The sequence below is a fragment of the Nicotiana tabacum genome, chromosome 16 (genome assembly GCF_000715075.1).
Source record: "Nicotiana tabacum cultivar K326 chromosome 16, ASM71507v2, whole genome shotgun sequence".
NCBI classification, from domain to species: domain Eukaryota; kingdom Viridiplantae; phylum Streptophyta; class Magnoliopsida; order Solanales; family Solanaceae; genus Nicotiana; species Nicotiana tabacum.
In genome coordinates, this window is record NC_134095.1 from 61653973 (window position 1) to 61669894 (window position 15922).

Consider the following 15922-nt stretch of genomic DNA (forward strand, 5'->3'; position numbering starts at 1 on the left):
ACTGGGCACAACCCACAGCTGAAAATCTATCCATAGCCATTGTAGTTCCGCAGATACATGCTGAGTCATTCCAAATTACGAATAACATGCTGCACTTGTTGCAGAACAAGGGACTATTTTCAGGGTCGCAAGTCGAAGATCCTCAGCAGCACTTGAAGAACTTCCTCTCTATCTGTAAAACCCAAAGGCAGCCCAACGTAACTCCTGAAGCAATCAAGCTGTTATTGTTTCCATTCTCAGTGACAGGAACTGCCCAGACTTGGCTAAACTCACTTCCCATAAATTCTATAACAACTTGGGATGAGTTAGTCAGGCAATTCCATAACAAGTTCCACCCACTCAATAAGATTGCTCAACAAATTAATGAAATTTTGAGTTTTAAACAGAGACCAATGGAGACACTACATGAAACATGGGAGCGATTTAAAGGGATGCTGGTTATATGCCCGCACCATGGTATTCCAGATCTGATGTTGGGGCAACGGTTTTACATGGGATTGTCAGATAGCGTGAAGAACATTGTTGATGCTTCAGCTGGTGGAGCATTTTTGAGCAAAACATGGAGAGAAGGCCAGAGTCTGCTTGACAAGATGGCACAAAATTCGGGATAGACAACCAGGAATGCACCTATCACTCCAGTGGTTCACTCAGTGCCCTTAGATCCATCCAACTCTATGGCTGAAAATATGGCCACCTGATTGATACATATGAGTATACTCACCAAAAAGGTGGAAGAGTCAGGGCAGAAGCAGCAGGTACACATCGTAGATACTACCAATGGGGGCTTGTGCACATCTGCATTAGTCAGCCAATCGGCAACTAATGGAATGCAGAACATGATCATTACCACTACCCTGAAGACATGAATTATGTGTCTAATTATGGAGGCCAGAGATAGGGTGGTCAGAATTGGGGCCAGCAAAATCAGCAATACAGGCCAGTCCATCCATAGTTCAACAATGGAAACATGGGAGGTATGAGACCCCCTAACAATATGGCACCTTACCCAAGGCCACAGGGATATAATAATCAGAATCAGCAGCAGGGGTATCACCCTCCTCAGCAGCAGTATGGTGGAAGGCAAGAAGATGGGTTTGCTAGACTTGAGGCAATGATGCAACAGGTTATTGGGTCTAATGCAAAGATTAATAAGAGAGTGGATGCACATGATGAAGCAATCAAGAATACTGAAGTGGGTGTGCCAAATTTCTGTCTCTGAACAATCATCCTCATGGGACACTACCTGCAGACACCCAGATAAATCCAAAAGATCAAGGCCCAAAGCAGTTGATGGCGGTAAGTCTACGTAATGGCAGAGATCTAGATGTAGAGCAAGAGAGGGCTCGAGAAACTAGACAATCTGAGACACTTATACCAGTGTCCATTGAGCTGGATGAGTCAACAAAACTGACGGAGGTGCCAGTCCAGCCTGCCCAGGAAGAAAATAACATTCAGAATGTAACCGAGAAAGAAGCTGAGACAGTCTAGGAACCAGTAGTTGATGTAGCAGCTGATAAGGATCAATCCCAGTTGATTGGGAAGAAGAGACCTCCTGCACCTTTCCCTCAGAGGCTGGCTAAGTACCAAAAGGAGGAACAATACAAGAAGTTCTTCGAAATGCTGAAACAAATCCAGGTAAACATACCATTGATTGAAGCTTTGAAGGAGATGCCTGGGTATGCAAAAATGATGAAGGACTTGATGTCCCGAAAGTTTGATTTCCAAGACTTGGCCACAGTTACTCTTACTCAGACATGTAGTGCAGTGGTGACTAGACCAATTGCAGAAAAGCTGTCTGACCCAGGGAGCTTTACAATTCCATGCACTATTGGTAATTTTGCTTTTGCTAAAGCACTGTGTGATCTAGGGGCCAGCATCAATCTTATGCCCCCGGCGATTTATAAGAGGTTGGGCATTGGAAGAGCTAGACCCACATCTATGTTGTTGCAGCTGGCTGACAGGACAGTGAAACAACCTTCTGGTATACTGGATAATGTGCTAGCTCAGGTAGGGAAATTTGTGTTCCCTGCAGATTTTGTGATCTTAGACTGCAGAGTGGATGAAGAGATTCCTATAAATTTGGGAAAACCATTCTTGGCCACAGGGAGAGCTCTCATTGATTGTGAAATCGGGGAGCTCAAGATGAGATTGAATGATGAGGAGATAACATTCAATGTGCAGAAATCTATGATGAGACCAAGTGAATTAGCTAATTGTTCTCTTATTGATGTCGTGGATGTAATCGTAGAGACTGATGATGAGGTGTTAACCATTGAGGACCCCCTTGCTGTATGTTTAATGAATTTGGATGAGGTGAATGGAGAGGAACTGGCGGAATGGGTGTTGGCATTAGAGGGTAGAGGGTTCTGGGATAGAACTCTAGAATTTGAGCCCTTGCACTTGGAAAATCGAGAGACTCCTCCAGCCAAGCCATCTATCGAAGAACCACCAAAGCTGGAGTTAAAGCCATTGCCCAACCATCTCAGGTATGAATTCCTTGGACCTAACTCCATATTACCTGTTATTATCTCATCTAGTTTGTTAGATGTGCAGGCGCAACAACTCTTGCAGGTACTTAAGGAGTGCAAGACTGCCATTGGGTGGACCATGGCAGACATAAAGGGGATCAGCCCTGCCTACTGTATGCACAAAATTCTACTGGAAGAGGGACACAAACATTCCAGTGAACACCAAAGAAGGCTAAACCCTAACATGAAGGAAGTGGTGAAGAAGGAAGTAATAAAGTGGTTAGACGCGGGAATTATCTTCCCAATCTCTGACAGCAGCTGGGTTAGCCCAGTTTAATGTGTACCTAAAAAGGGTGACATGACGGTAGTTAAGAATGATAACAATGAATTGATCTCTACAAGAACAGTCACGGGCTGGAGAATTTGCATGGATTATAGAAAGCTAAATCTAGCCACCTGGAAAGACCACTTCCCACTTCCCTTCATTGATCAGATGTTAGACAGACTGGCAGGGAGGTCACACTTCTGTTTTCTGGACGGGTACTCAGGATACAACCAGATCTCCATTGCACCGAAGGACAGAGATAAGACCTATTTCACTTGCCCTTATGGCATTTATGCCTTTCGGAGGATGCCCTTTGGCCTATGCAACGCACCCGCCACATTCCAACGGTGCATGATGGCCATATTCACTGACATGGTAGAGGACATAATGGAGGTGTTCATGGATGACTTCTCAGTGGTGGGGAATTCATTTGATGAGTGCCTAATAAATCTGACGCGTGTGCTGAAATGGTGTATCGAGGCTAACTTGGTTCTGAACTAGGAGAAGTGCCACTTCATGGTACAAGAAGGCATAGTCTTGGGGCACCGGGTGTCAAGCAAAGGAATTGAGGTAGATCGTGCTAAAATGGATGTAATAGCAAAGCTACATCCTCCAACTTCAGTCAAAACAATCAGAAGCTTCCTTGGGCATGCCGGTTTCTATCGGAGATTCATAAAAAACTTCTCAAAAATTTCCAACCCTCTCTGTAAGTTGTTAGAAAAAGATCACCCTTTCTTGTTTTCTGATGATTGCAGGGTAGCATTCGAGGAGCTGAAAAAGAGACTGGTCACAACACCTATCATTGTTGCCCCCAATTGGGAGCAACCATTCGAACTCATGTGTGATGCCAGTGACTACGTAGTGGGGGCAATGCTGGGACAGCGGAAGGACAAGCTGATGCATCTAATCTACTATGCTAGTAGAATGCTGAATGGAGCCTAACTGAACTATACTGTGGCTGAGAAGGATATGTTGGCTGTGGTGTTTGCTTTCGATAAGTTCAGATCATATCTGATTGGTTCTAAGGTAATTGTATACACTGGTCATGCAGCTCTTAGGTACTTGATTAAGAAGAAGGAGTCTAAGCCGCGCCTAATTCGTTGGGTGTTGCTGGTACAAGAATTCGACCTTGAAATTCGTGACCGTAAGGGCACAAAGAACCAAGTCGCTGATCATCTATCACGACTTGAGGGAGCTGAAAATGTAGTTGAGGTTGAAGATATTCTGGAAACCTTTCCAGACGAGCAGCTACTCATTACTAATCTTGAGGAAGCGCCATGGTATGCAGATTTTGCAAATTACCTGGCCTGCGGTATAGTTCCCTATGACCTTTCATCTGTACAAAAAAAAAAGTTTTATCGCGACTGCCGCATGTATTATTGGGATGAGGCTTACCTGTTTAGAATTTGTGTTGAAATATGATCCGTATGTGTGTCCCCGAGATAGAACAATCTTCTATTTTGCAAGCTTGTCATGCATCGGCTTATGGAGGACATTTTGGAGGGGTCAGGATAGCTACGAAAGTGCTTGAGGCCGGATTCTTTTGGCCAATAGTGTTTAAAGATGAACACCAATGGGTGAAGCGCTGCAATGAATGTCAGCGGACCGGGAACATTTCCCATCGCCATGAGATGCCCATGAACCCAATTCAAGAGGTGGAAGTGTTTGATGTCTGGGGGATTGACTTCATGGGTCCCTTCGTCAGCTCCTATGGCAATAAGTACATACTTGTTGTTGTGGATTACATGTCCAAATGGGTAGAAGCTGCAACGTTGCCCACTAATGATGCAAGAGTGGTGGTGGGGTTTTTTAAGAAGAACATATTCACTAGATTTGGGACACCAAGAGCGATTATCAGTGACGGAGGTACTCACTTCTGTAATAGAGCTTTCGAGAAGTTGCTTGCAAAGTATGATGTACGCCACAAGGTGGCTACCCCTTATCACCCGCAAACTAGTGGGCAGGTTGAAATGTCCAACAGAGAGATAAAGAGTGTACTAACCAAGACTGTGAACGCCACAAGAACTGATTGGGAGAAAAAGTTAGATGATGCACTTTGGGCCTATAGAACCGCTTTTAAAACACCGATTGGTATGTCACCATATAATCTGGTGTTCGGGAAGGCCTGCCATTTGCTAGTGGAACTTGAACATAGAGCGTGGTGGGCACTGAAACAGCTGAATCTAGACATCGAGGCTGTGGGCACAACGAGAATCACAGAATTGCATGAGCTCGACGAGTTCAGACATCTTGCTTTTGAGAGCACAAGGTTGTACAAGGAAAGAATGAAGAGGTTGCACGTCAGGAACATTGTGGAGCGAAATTTCAATCATGGAGATATGGTGTTGCTTTATAACTCACAATTAAGGCTATTTCCGGGTAAACTCAGGTCACGATGATCTGGACCATTTAGAGTGGTCGAAGTTTTCCCTTCAGGTGCTCTCGAGATTGCCACAAAGAAAGACTCTCGTACATTTAGAGTCAATGGGCAGAGATTGAAACTATATGTGGGCATGAGCGAACCAAAGGAAGTGTCTGAGCTACACCTGACTGAACCACAGAGGTCGAGCGAGCCTTAAATGCGTTCATCTGCGTCGTGCCGCGACGTTAAATCAGGCGCTGCGTGGGAGGCAACCCACGAATGTGTTGTAAGTGTAATGCATAAAAAAAAGTAGCAGGAACACGCCCAGACCGCGGTCCCAGTGTAACCGCGGTAGGACCGCGGTCAAGTACCTCCTCTGAAAGAAGTCTACTGCGGTCCTAGCGTAACTGCGGTAGGACCGCGGTCAAATACCCCCTCTGAAAGAGGTCTACCGCGGTCCCAGCGTAACCGCGGTCGGCCCGCGGCAGACCAGCGCGGGCCAGGTAAGTTGCAGAATTTTTTTCCCCTTTTTTAAACCTAACCCCACCCCCCACTATTCCCCCATCCCCTTCTTTCTTCTCTTCTCTCTTTCACACCATCTCCTATCCCTCAAACCCCCATTGTTGCCCCTCTTTTCTTCTCCATCTCTCTCTCTCTCCACAACCTATCCCTTCCATTCATCCTCAAGGTAAGCTTCTCTATTCTTTTCTCTTTCTTTTCCATAACTTAGTGCAATGAGTAGTCTAAATTAGTTTCAATTAAACCCTAGGTAATGTTTTAGTATAAATTTTTTATTTTTTTCTTTCTTTTCTTTCCTTTTTTCCATTATTTGCTTCTTTGGGCCATGATTGATGCTTAAATGGTTGAGTTTTCATTGTGCTTAACTTGGGGGCAAATTTTAGAATGTTTGGAGGCCTAAAAAAATTTTTTATGGTGAAGCTTGGTGGAGGGGCCTAAATGGCCGAAAATTGGTGTGTGTTGTAAAATTTTGGAGCACTTTGTGCCCTTCTTAGTTTGTGGTGGTGGTAGCATTTGACATGATTCACTTGTGGGAGATTGTGTTGGGTATTATATGGCAAAATTGTAGATTTAATAGTGGTGTGAGGGCAATAGTGGAGGTTGTCAACTTTGGGCACCTTACTAATTGGGTATACTGGCATTGATTGTCAAAAGGAAACTGTTTGGTGTCATCAGGTGGCGAAGTCTGAGTACCCATCCGACTGGCACATGTTAGGATCTGATTGTTACCCTGAATTATCTGCAGGTAATATGGCCCGAAAAAGGCGAAAGAGCTCGGCAAGCACTTCCCAAATGCCAATATATGATGCCACTAGGTTCCAGTCACAGGAGGCAGAGGACGTGTTTCATGCTAAAGCCACCAAAAGCTTTGTCCCTGAGATTCCTATTGACAGGGCTGCCCTCCGTATGGAAAAAATAGACATGTATGAGGAAATCAGACGGAGGGAGATGGATTTCTTGTTTGATGAACCTGAGACGACAAACCCGATGATAGTCCGGGAGTTCTACGTGAACTGCCCAGAAAATTTGTGTCGGTCTGTGATTGTGCGAGGCAGGGTGGTAGATGCCTCAATTATGAAGATTCGCCAGGTCTTGCAACTGCCCCAATTCACTGGTGACATTGATCATTACCATGACGCCCAAGGGGTCACTTGGGACACTATGATTGAGACAATCTGCGCAGGGGTCGACCAATCTGGCTACAGGAAAACATTACCCTTCACTCCAAGTCGTTCACACATGAGGCTAAGTGCTGGTTCACCATTATTTGCAGCCGGTTATTGCCCACGGGCAACACGACAGATGTGAACCACCTACGGGCTCTATTGGTGTGGTGCTTCGTCACCAAGAAAGACTTTGATATGGCGAGAATTATTGGAGATGAAATGATCTTTCGGTCACCTCTGCTATCTAAGGGGTTTTACTTCCCCTTACTTGTGACGAGGTTGTATCTGCTGGATGGTGTCCCCACCAATCCTACAGATGGAGCTTTGCCCGCAAAAGCGGCATTTAGAGCTTCAAAGATCACAGTGGGCAGAGATGCTCCCACAACCATTGAGCTTGATGATGAGGATGACGCTCCAGCACCCATGGCACCATCCAGGAGATCCTATGATGGAGCCGGATCCTCTCGGCAACCCCATATTGGGGCAAGGTTCTCTAGATCATAGTCCAGCCGACCCATGTTGCATTCTTTGGAGGAAGAGGTGGAAGATCTTCGCTCCTTGGTGGATGGCCTGCATGTGCGTATGGATGCCATGTCTTAGCGGTAGGCCAGGTTTGAGAGCCGGATGATAGCTTAGTTCCGTGCTTTGGGGAGGGCTTGTCATGTGGATCCCAACACCGTCTCCGACTCCGAGTGATGCTCAGGGAAGTCTTCTTACCCTTCTGCACTTTATTTGTGTTATGACATGGGGACATGTCATATTCTTTTTGTGTGAGGTGGGAGACTTGCTTTAGTGGTGTATTATTAGTGTACATATACATTGATTGTAAAATAAATAAATGTAGGAGACTCTTCCTGAGGACGGACCACTTGGACAGTACTCTTGAGGGAAGTAGTCCATTTAGATTTTTTATTTTATTTTTCTTTTTAGGTAGTGTAGTAATTCCTCCTTGGTTTTTCTTTTGACCACGGTTCTTTTCCAAGGATTTTTCTTGAACCGGGTTAGGTAGATTTTTCTTTAATATTTTTAGGACCCTTAGGACTCTATTGGACCAAGATGGGTGAAGGCAAGAATGCAACCCGTAATGTACACACCTGCAAATAACTAAAACGAACTTGAGGGTGCAACATCTAGGCTCGTTTGTAGACTCGTAATTTTATGTCTTAATTTTGCACACCTTGTCTTTCTTGAACGCTCACATGAGTGTGTTGACAAACTAATTCGGAATGAGTTACATGCCAAGTGTGTGTGAGATAATACTTGTATTCTGTGCTTGCATGCGATACCTAGAACTTGCCCTGTGTGTTTGCAAAGCGAAATAGAAGTTGTTTGGCCTTAGAGATGATTGAGGCAGTTCCTTGTGTAGCCTGTATAATTATGAATCCACCTGTACATATTGCCATAGTTAACCCCTTCGAGCCTGAAGCCTGTTCTTTGATAAACTTACAATAACCTACATCCCTGTGTTTGAATAGTTTGACTATTTGAACCTGTACCTCCTAGAAGCACTTGAATCGTTAAAGAGCATATAAAAGTCAAAGTATGGGGTAGTAATGGAGTGGGAAAAGGAAAATCAGGAAAATACTTGAATGGTGCAATGGTTTAGGAACACAAGTGAATCTCAGCACTGCATTCCATCCACAGACTGACGGACAGGCTGAACGTACCATTTAGACACTTAAAGATATGCTACGAGCATATGGCCTGGATTTTAAGGGGAATTGGATGACCATCTGCCACTCATAGAATTTGCCTACAATAATAGCTACCATTCTAGTATTAAAATGGCTCCGAACGAGGCACTGTAAGGGAGGAAATGTAGATCACCAATTGAATGGTTTGAGGTCGGTGAAACAGAATTATATGGGCCATATTTGATTCACCAAACCATTGAGAAGGTGAAAATGATACAAGAACGTCTGATGATGGTGCAAAGCAGGCAAAAGTCTTATTCCGATGTCTAACATCGTGATCTGGAGTTTAAGGTTGGTGATTGGGTTTTCCTAAGGAACTCGCCGATGAAGGGTTTTATGCATTTTAGGAAGAAGGGTAAGCTGAGTCCAAGGTATATCGGGCCGTATAAAATTCTTCGATAAATTGGACATGTTGCTTATGAGTTAGAATTTCCATCCGAATTAGAATTTATCCACCCGGTATTCCATGTATCTATATTGAGGAAATGTATTGGAGACCCATCTCGAGTCATCCCTGTCAAAGATGTACAAGTTATAGAGGATTTATCATATGAAGAAGTGCTAGTGACTATATTAGATTGACAAATACACAAGCTGAGAACAAAAGATGTAGCTTCCGTTAAAGTATTGTGGAGGAACAAGAATATCGAAGAAATGACATGGAAAACAGAAGAGGAGATGAAGTCTAAATACCCTTACATGTTCCAGAATGAAAATAATGAGGATGTCAGGGGAACGTAGGACACATTAGAAGGTGAAAAAGCTTTATGAGGTAAGCAATAGCTTGAGAATACTCTTCCTTAATACAAAATGGTAATATGCAGATAATACACATATACATAATGCTTTGTGTAGCCTTGTGAGGTAATACATTGGGTTTTACCGCTTGCAAGTTTGGCTAGTGTCCATATTATAGGAGAAACTTGGCCAAAAATTTTCGTTGGAATCCACGATGATTTAGACTCCCCATAAACCCTTACATTCGAGGACGAATGTTCCTGGGGGGGAGGGTGTTACAACCTATATTCACTTACGTTAGTTCATGCCATAAGTTAGTCAATGTAATTCCGAGAAGAGATTATCTTTAAGATGATAAGAAGTTAATCATATTGATCTTAAATTATACAAAGGTGTATAAGGGTGGTTAACAAGTATTAGAAGTTAAACGAATCAAGGATATTGTAAACTATATTTTTTGGTAAACCTAGAGGTGCTTAATATACTCAAAAGGTAGTGTTTTAAGGTATTAGAATCATTTAATATCTGTATCATAAGTCTTGAAGTCAAACGAGTTATGAAACAAAAGTCGACAAATATTGTCGCAACTTAGGTCTATAATTTTACTTAAACTTTAGGTCCAATACTACTAAGCTTTTCTACTAATTTAATTAGAATTATGGGGTGATATACCCACAAAATTAAATATATATGAGTCTAGTTTCCAACGCATTTAACCGTTCATTGATACGATCTCGGAGTAGAGAGCTATTCGCGTTTTTGAGAGACTGCGCCAAACAACTCTCTATGGGGCCCACATAGGCGGTTTAAGACATATGGATAAATATAATATGACTCAACCCCATTTTAAGTCATTATTTTTCAGTGTATTCAGACCTTAGAACCCTAAAAATATTCTCTCAAGTTTCTCTCATGATCCAAGACCCAAACAAAGGGCAAACAACACAAATCAAACGCCGGAAATCCCGTAGCGCTAGTAAGTTTTTGTTCTTCTTGTTATTGCTTATTTTTGTGTTGTTCCAGCTCGTGTGGGAGGTTTCTTTAAATGGTTTATGTTCTGTAAATACTCCCTCAAGTTTTTAATATCAACCCTAGGTGATTCAAGTCTTCTAAAGTGATTCTAGTGCCGAAAACCCCTAATTGATTGCTAGTTTCACTTCCTTGTTCTTGTGGCAGCATTGGAGGGATATTTCATGGAAAATTAAGGTGAATTGGACTTGTTCTTTCTGTTTAAAGGTAAGTAACCTCTTACTCTACATGTATTTAAGATTATCCAAGTTGCGGCGAAGTCGTTGAAGCTAGAACTTGTGAAATATATATTGAAAGGCTTGGTAGTAGTGTTGTTGGTTGGTGGATTGTTTTGGGAGGCTCAATATGATTATTATTGATGTTGTTTGGGATGTTTGGTGATTTTTTTGACATGTAGTAAGTCATATAAATAGGGGAGGTTCTGTCCGTTTCCTCGTAAAATAGGTTGTGGTCGATACATAATAGTTACGACGCCTAAACGATAACGATAGTGTCACTTCTCTTATTGTAGACTAAGGAGTCATGAAATTTGCATAGCTTGAGGTTGGACAATATATACAAGGTATGTGAGGCTATCCCTTTCCTTCTGTTGCACGACTCCGATTGTACATAATGTAATGAACGAGCTTCCAAAGATACTCTACTCTTAGAAGCTAGCAGTATTTACATTGTTTCCTTTCTTATGGAGATATTGATGTTGATGTTGCTTACCTTATTCTTATGTTATCAATGTTGTTGGTACTTCCTTATTCTTATAAGATTCATGATGAAGAGTTATTCCTAATAACGTGTACAGAGGATACCGACCTTACGTCATTCCGAAAGGTTCAGAATATTATTCCAATGAGTCCAGCATGCATTATATATATGTATCTATTTTACTCTATCGAGCCGCGCTATAGAAGGCCGGGTATGGTACTTATTGTGCAACCACTGATTAATTGTGTTTTACCGAGCTCCACTTGGTCGGGTACGATTCTACCGAGCCTTATGGTCGGGTACATTTTTATCGAGCCTATTACAGCCGGGTACGATATGATGATGATGATCCCCACATAGGTGGATGTTTTAAAAGTTTATGTATATATACATATGTATCATGCATTTCATGTCAGTAGCCTCGGAGGTACCTAGATGTTACAGGTTGTATATTCTCTATCCCTGCTTACATTATTGTTCGTACTTATGGTTCCTTGCCTTACATACTCAGTACTTTATTCGTATTGATGTCCTTTTTATTTGTGGATGTTGTATGTCATGCTGCAGGTCCTGATAGATGGGCAGACGTAACTCCCCCACCATAGTAGGCTGTCCAGTTCAACAGTTATTAGCAAGATCCCTTCTCCGGACTTGCCATGGTCTTGGTATGCATTTTTGTTATAGACATCATGGGTATGTCGGGGCCATGTTCCGGCAATGTTGCAGCACTTATGTTTCTTTACAGGCTCATAGAAAGGTGTCGACTCATGTATAGTTTGGTATGCCTTGTCGACTGATTTTTGTTGTATAGTCTTTCATGGCAGCGTGGTAGCTTGTACCATATGTATAGTTTCTTGACTGTCTAGTCATCCCATGTTATATATGTTCATGCCATTATCTTTCATTGTTGGTTGTTCATGATCCATATCTACCATATATATTGATCTCGTCGGCCCTTAAAGGTAATAAGGAAGGTTAGATAAAATGTACGTTGGTGCTCGGCAATGACCCGGGTGCTAGTCATGACCCTCCAGTTTGGGTCGTGATAGTTTGGTTGAGGTCCTGGGGGCCTCGGGTGTGATTCGGATCATGTTTGGTGCATTTTGGAACTTTGAGGAACTGCTGATTGTCTGTTGTTGGTTTCCTCTTTCGCAATCACGGAGAAGGAGACGCGATTACAAATAGTGTTGTTGTCAGCTGGGAAGTTTATGCTACGCGTTCGCAAGAATGGTTATGCGATTGTGAAGCTTGGGGAGTCTGCGAACGTGTGAGCTTGGTTGTGTCCGCAAAGAAGGAAGGAGGAGGCTGGGAAGTCCATGCGAGTGTTCTTCGCTATCACGTGAAGGAGTATGCGATCGCATAAATTGAGGATTCTATACATCGCATTCGCGATATGTTGTCTGCGTTCACGAAGAGTAATTTGGAAGGCTATGATTTTGTTCTTCACGATCACGAGGGAATTTCCGCGATCGCAAAGAGGAACATCTCGGCAGAATATAAGATTTCAAAAACAAGGGTTTGAGTATTATTTCATATTTGGACTTTGGGAGCTCAGATTGAGACGATTCTTAGAGAAATTTTCAAAGAATTGATTGGGGTAAGTAATTCTAACTCGGATTTGGTTAATACACTTAAATCTATCATTTTGTTACCATTTAATTAGTATTTTGGGTGGAAAAATTGGAGAAAACTGTAGAAAACTTCATAGGCTTTAATTTGAGGATTTGAAGGTCGAGTTGTGATTGGAATTGAGTAATTTTGGTATGGTTGGACTCGTGGTTAAATGGATATTCGGATTTTGATAATTTTGTTGGATTCTGAGACGTGGGCCTGGGGTTGACTTTTTGACTTTTGTTAACGAACCTAGTTTTATCATATGGAATTGATTCCTATAGCTTGTGTTGATTGTATCAAGTTGTTTGTGGTTGGATTAGAGTCGCTCAGAGGCTGATTCGCGAGACAACAGCTTGTTAGAGTAGAGATTTGCATGGTTTGAGGTAAGTTACACTTTTAAACTTGGTTCTGAGGGTATGAATCCTTGAGTTACGTGTCATGTGGTTGGTGTTGAGGTGACGCACATGCTAGGTGACGAACGTGTGGGTGTGCCGTAGAAATTGTGACTCGGTCGATTCCGTGAAACCGTGTAGTCGTCTAATCTTTTTATTATTCGGGTACTCTCCATGTGTTAGAGGAAATTGAGTTGTGACTCATGATAGAAATCATCTATAGGCTATATGTTGGTACTGTTGGGACCCACAGAGGTCATTTTGTTGTTGCATTATTTACTAATTTGCTATCATGTACTCAGTCACATCTATCCTTGCATATCATATCCCAACCTCTATTGCCATTGTTGTTACATCATATTGTCATTGTGTGGGCTAACTGTTATGAGATTTTATGAGCTCGAGAGACTAGAGAGATTAATGACTGAATGATGTCGATGGCCTGATTATGAAAAATATTTATGGGATCGGGCTACACGCTGCAGCAGGCTTTATTGATTCACGCCATGATTGGCTTATATTAGCGTTTGGGCAGGATCTGCCCCTCTGAAGTCTAACATACCAGCAGTGAGCGCAGGTACCTACTGAGTGTTGGGGGGCGAGCGCGAGTGCCGAGTGATTGAGAGTACTAAGTGGCTGGGAGGATTGGGTGACTCGGAGAACTAAGTGATTGGGAAAACTGAGTGACTGGGAGCGCTGAGTGATTGAGCGTACTGAGTGAGATTAAATACTTCAAGAGTATGACTTTATCACTGTGTGTATTACAGATGGTATGCGTAACTGACATGCATATAAAGAAATATAACATTCCTCATATCAGTCACACTTGGCATATTTTTATCTGTATTGAATTTAAACTGTTAAACTTAAAAGCATGTCTATATTTCTGTACTGTTAAATTATGTATTTGGACTGTGCCTGTCTGAGCTCGTCACTGCTCCCAAGGTTAGTCTTGTTACTTATTAAGTACATTGGGTCGGTTGTACTCGTACTACATTCAGCACATCGTGTGCAGGTCCAGGTATTTCTGAGCACGACGGTTGTTAAATTTAGAGCTTTATCTGTTGGAGACTATTGAGGTAGCTGCCTTGGCGTCCGCAGACCTCGACTCTCCTTCTTTTCAATTTATTTGCAGTGTTCTATCTTTCTAGACAGTTGTCTTTAGCAGTTAGATTGTATTATCGTAAGATGCTCATGTACTCAGTGACACCCAGATTTTTGGGGATTTTGTATTAAATTATGATATTTTCTTATTATTTATTATGGTATTTTCACTATTAATCTTATTTCGTTATGTTTTAGATTTAATGATACGTGGTTATTTATGGTTGTCGGCTTGCCTAGTATTGCGATAGGCGACATCACGACATGTGAGATTTTGGGTCGTGATAATTTATTAAAAATCATTGATTTTAAAAATATTAAAACGAGTCACTAAATGGGTAATTCACCATTGACTTGCCTAGCGGTAATATTGGGCGCCATCACGATCTATATGTAAATTGGGTCGTGACAGTCGTAGCCAAACTAAAGAAATAAAGTTAATATAACCGTGAAAAAATTTCACATCTTCATCGACAAAGTTAAATGGCATACACAAGGCCCTCATTTTTTGCATTCAGCTTATTTTCGTAAGAATCCTCTTTTAAATTATTGCTCATTCTATATCAATGTATAACTTATTCTTAAAGAATTAACGAAAATTGTACTTACAAAGTTTGACTTCTTCAAACAAATTAGTATAATTGTTTGTATAAACTATACTAATGCGTAAAATACATGCATATATGAATTTGAAGAATGATTTCACCGACCCAGAATCCTATCTGGTGGGGGTGTATATATATGTAATTGTTATCAGTCTCATTCTCGTATGTACATAAGAAAAAGTACATAAAAAGCTTAAGATTTAATCCAATGACTAATAATTATCGCATATATGTATGAGTTAATAAAAGGTCAATTCAACTTATTTTTGTTCTGCAGTGTGCGCGAGTAAAAGTAGACACATACAAAAGAATTTCCTCAAATAATTCTTATATTCATAAATTCTGCATTTATAACAGATCTTTATTGAACTCATCATATGCACTACATTCCTCCTTGTCACGTTCTGAAGAATCATACTAAATCACCGATATAATATTTATCTAATAAATAATTATCTATATAAAAACATACAAAATAAAATTGGACGTACCTGTGCAACATACAATGATCTTCCTTTTTTTCACTGTCAACCTTGTCACGTTGCATATGATAGGACCAAACCTATTATTGTATGTGAAAGTAGACAAAACAAAAGAAAGAAAAATTAAAAAGAGATGAAAATATGATGTAAGCGCTTACATCGACATTCTAGTGATGTAAACGCTTACCTCAGCATTCTTATGATGTAAGCGCTTACATCGGCATTCTTATGATGTAAGCGCTTACCTCGGCAGGACATTCAAATGCCTATAAATAGGGGTCTACATTTTCATTTGCAGATCATCCCAAAACTTCTTCTTTCTCTCTTCAATTAATAAAGAGTTATTCTTTGTATGGCCGTAGAGTAGGCAAAAATTGCCGAACCACGTAAATCTTGTCTTGCCTTGTCTTGTGCAATTTATTGCTTTTCTCTCTTAAATATTCTTTTCTTTCTATTAGCTTGATACGCTTCCCAACAACTGGTATCAGAGCACAGACAGTGTAATTCTGGTAGAAAAGTACAGTATTGGTGCAGATACTATTCACAAGAATAGTGCGACACTATTGATCATCATTACTATTCACAAGCACTATTCACATAAATTGTTTTTGTGAAAAATGGCATCGGAAGAAGGGAAGGTTAAGATTGACAAGTTTCAATGGCAAAGATCTTGGATTCTGGAAAATGCAAATAGAGGAATATTTGTACTAGAAAAAACTACACTT

The 15922-nt window shown here is 41.4% G+C and overlaps 1 non-coding gene across 1 annotated transcript; it reads right to left on the reverse strand.

Annotated features, from left to right (window-relative positions):
- Positions 1-353: 353 nt before the first annotated feature.
- On the reverse strand, positions 354-460 carry LOC142171327 (small nucleolar RNA R71). Its single transcript, XR_012700899.1, has one exon. It is a non-coding gene; the product is annotated as a small nucleolar RNA R71 (small nucleolar RNA).
- Between the last annotated feature and the right edge of the window lie 15462 nt (positions 461-15922).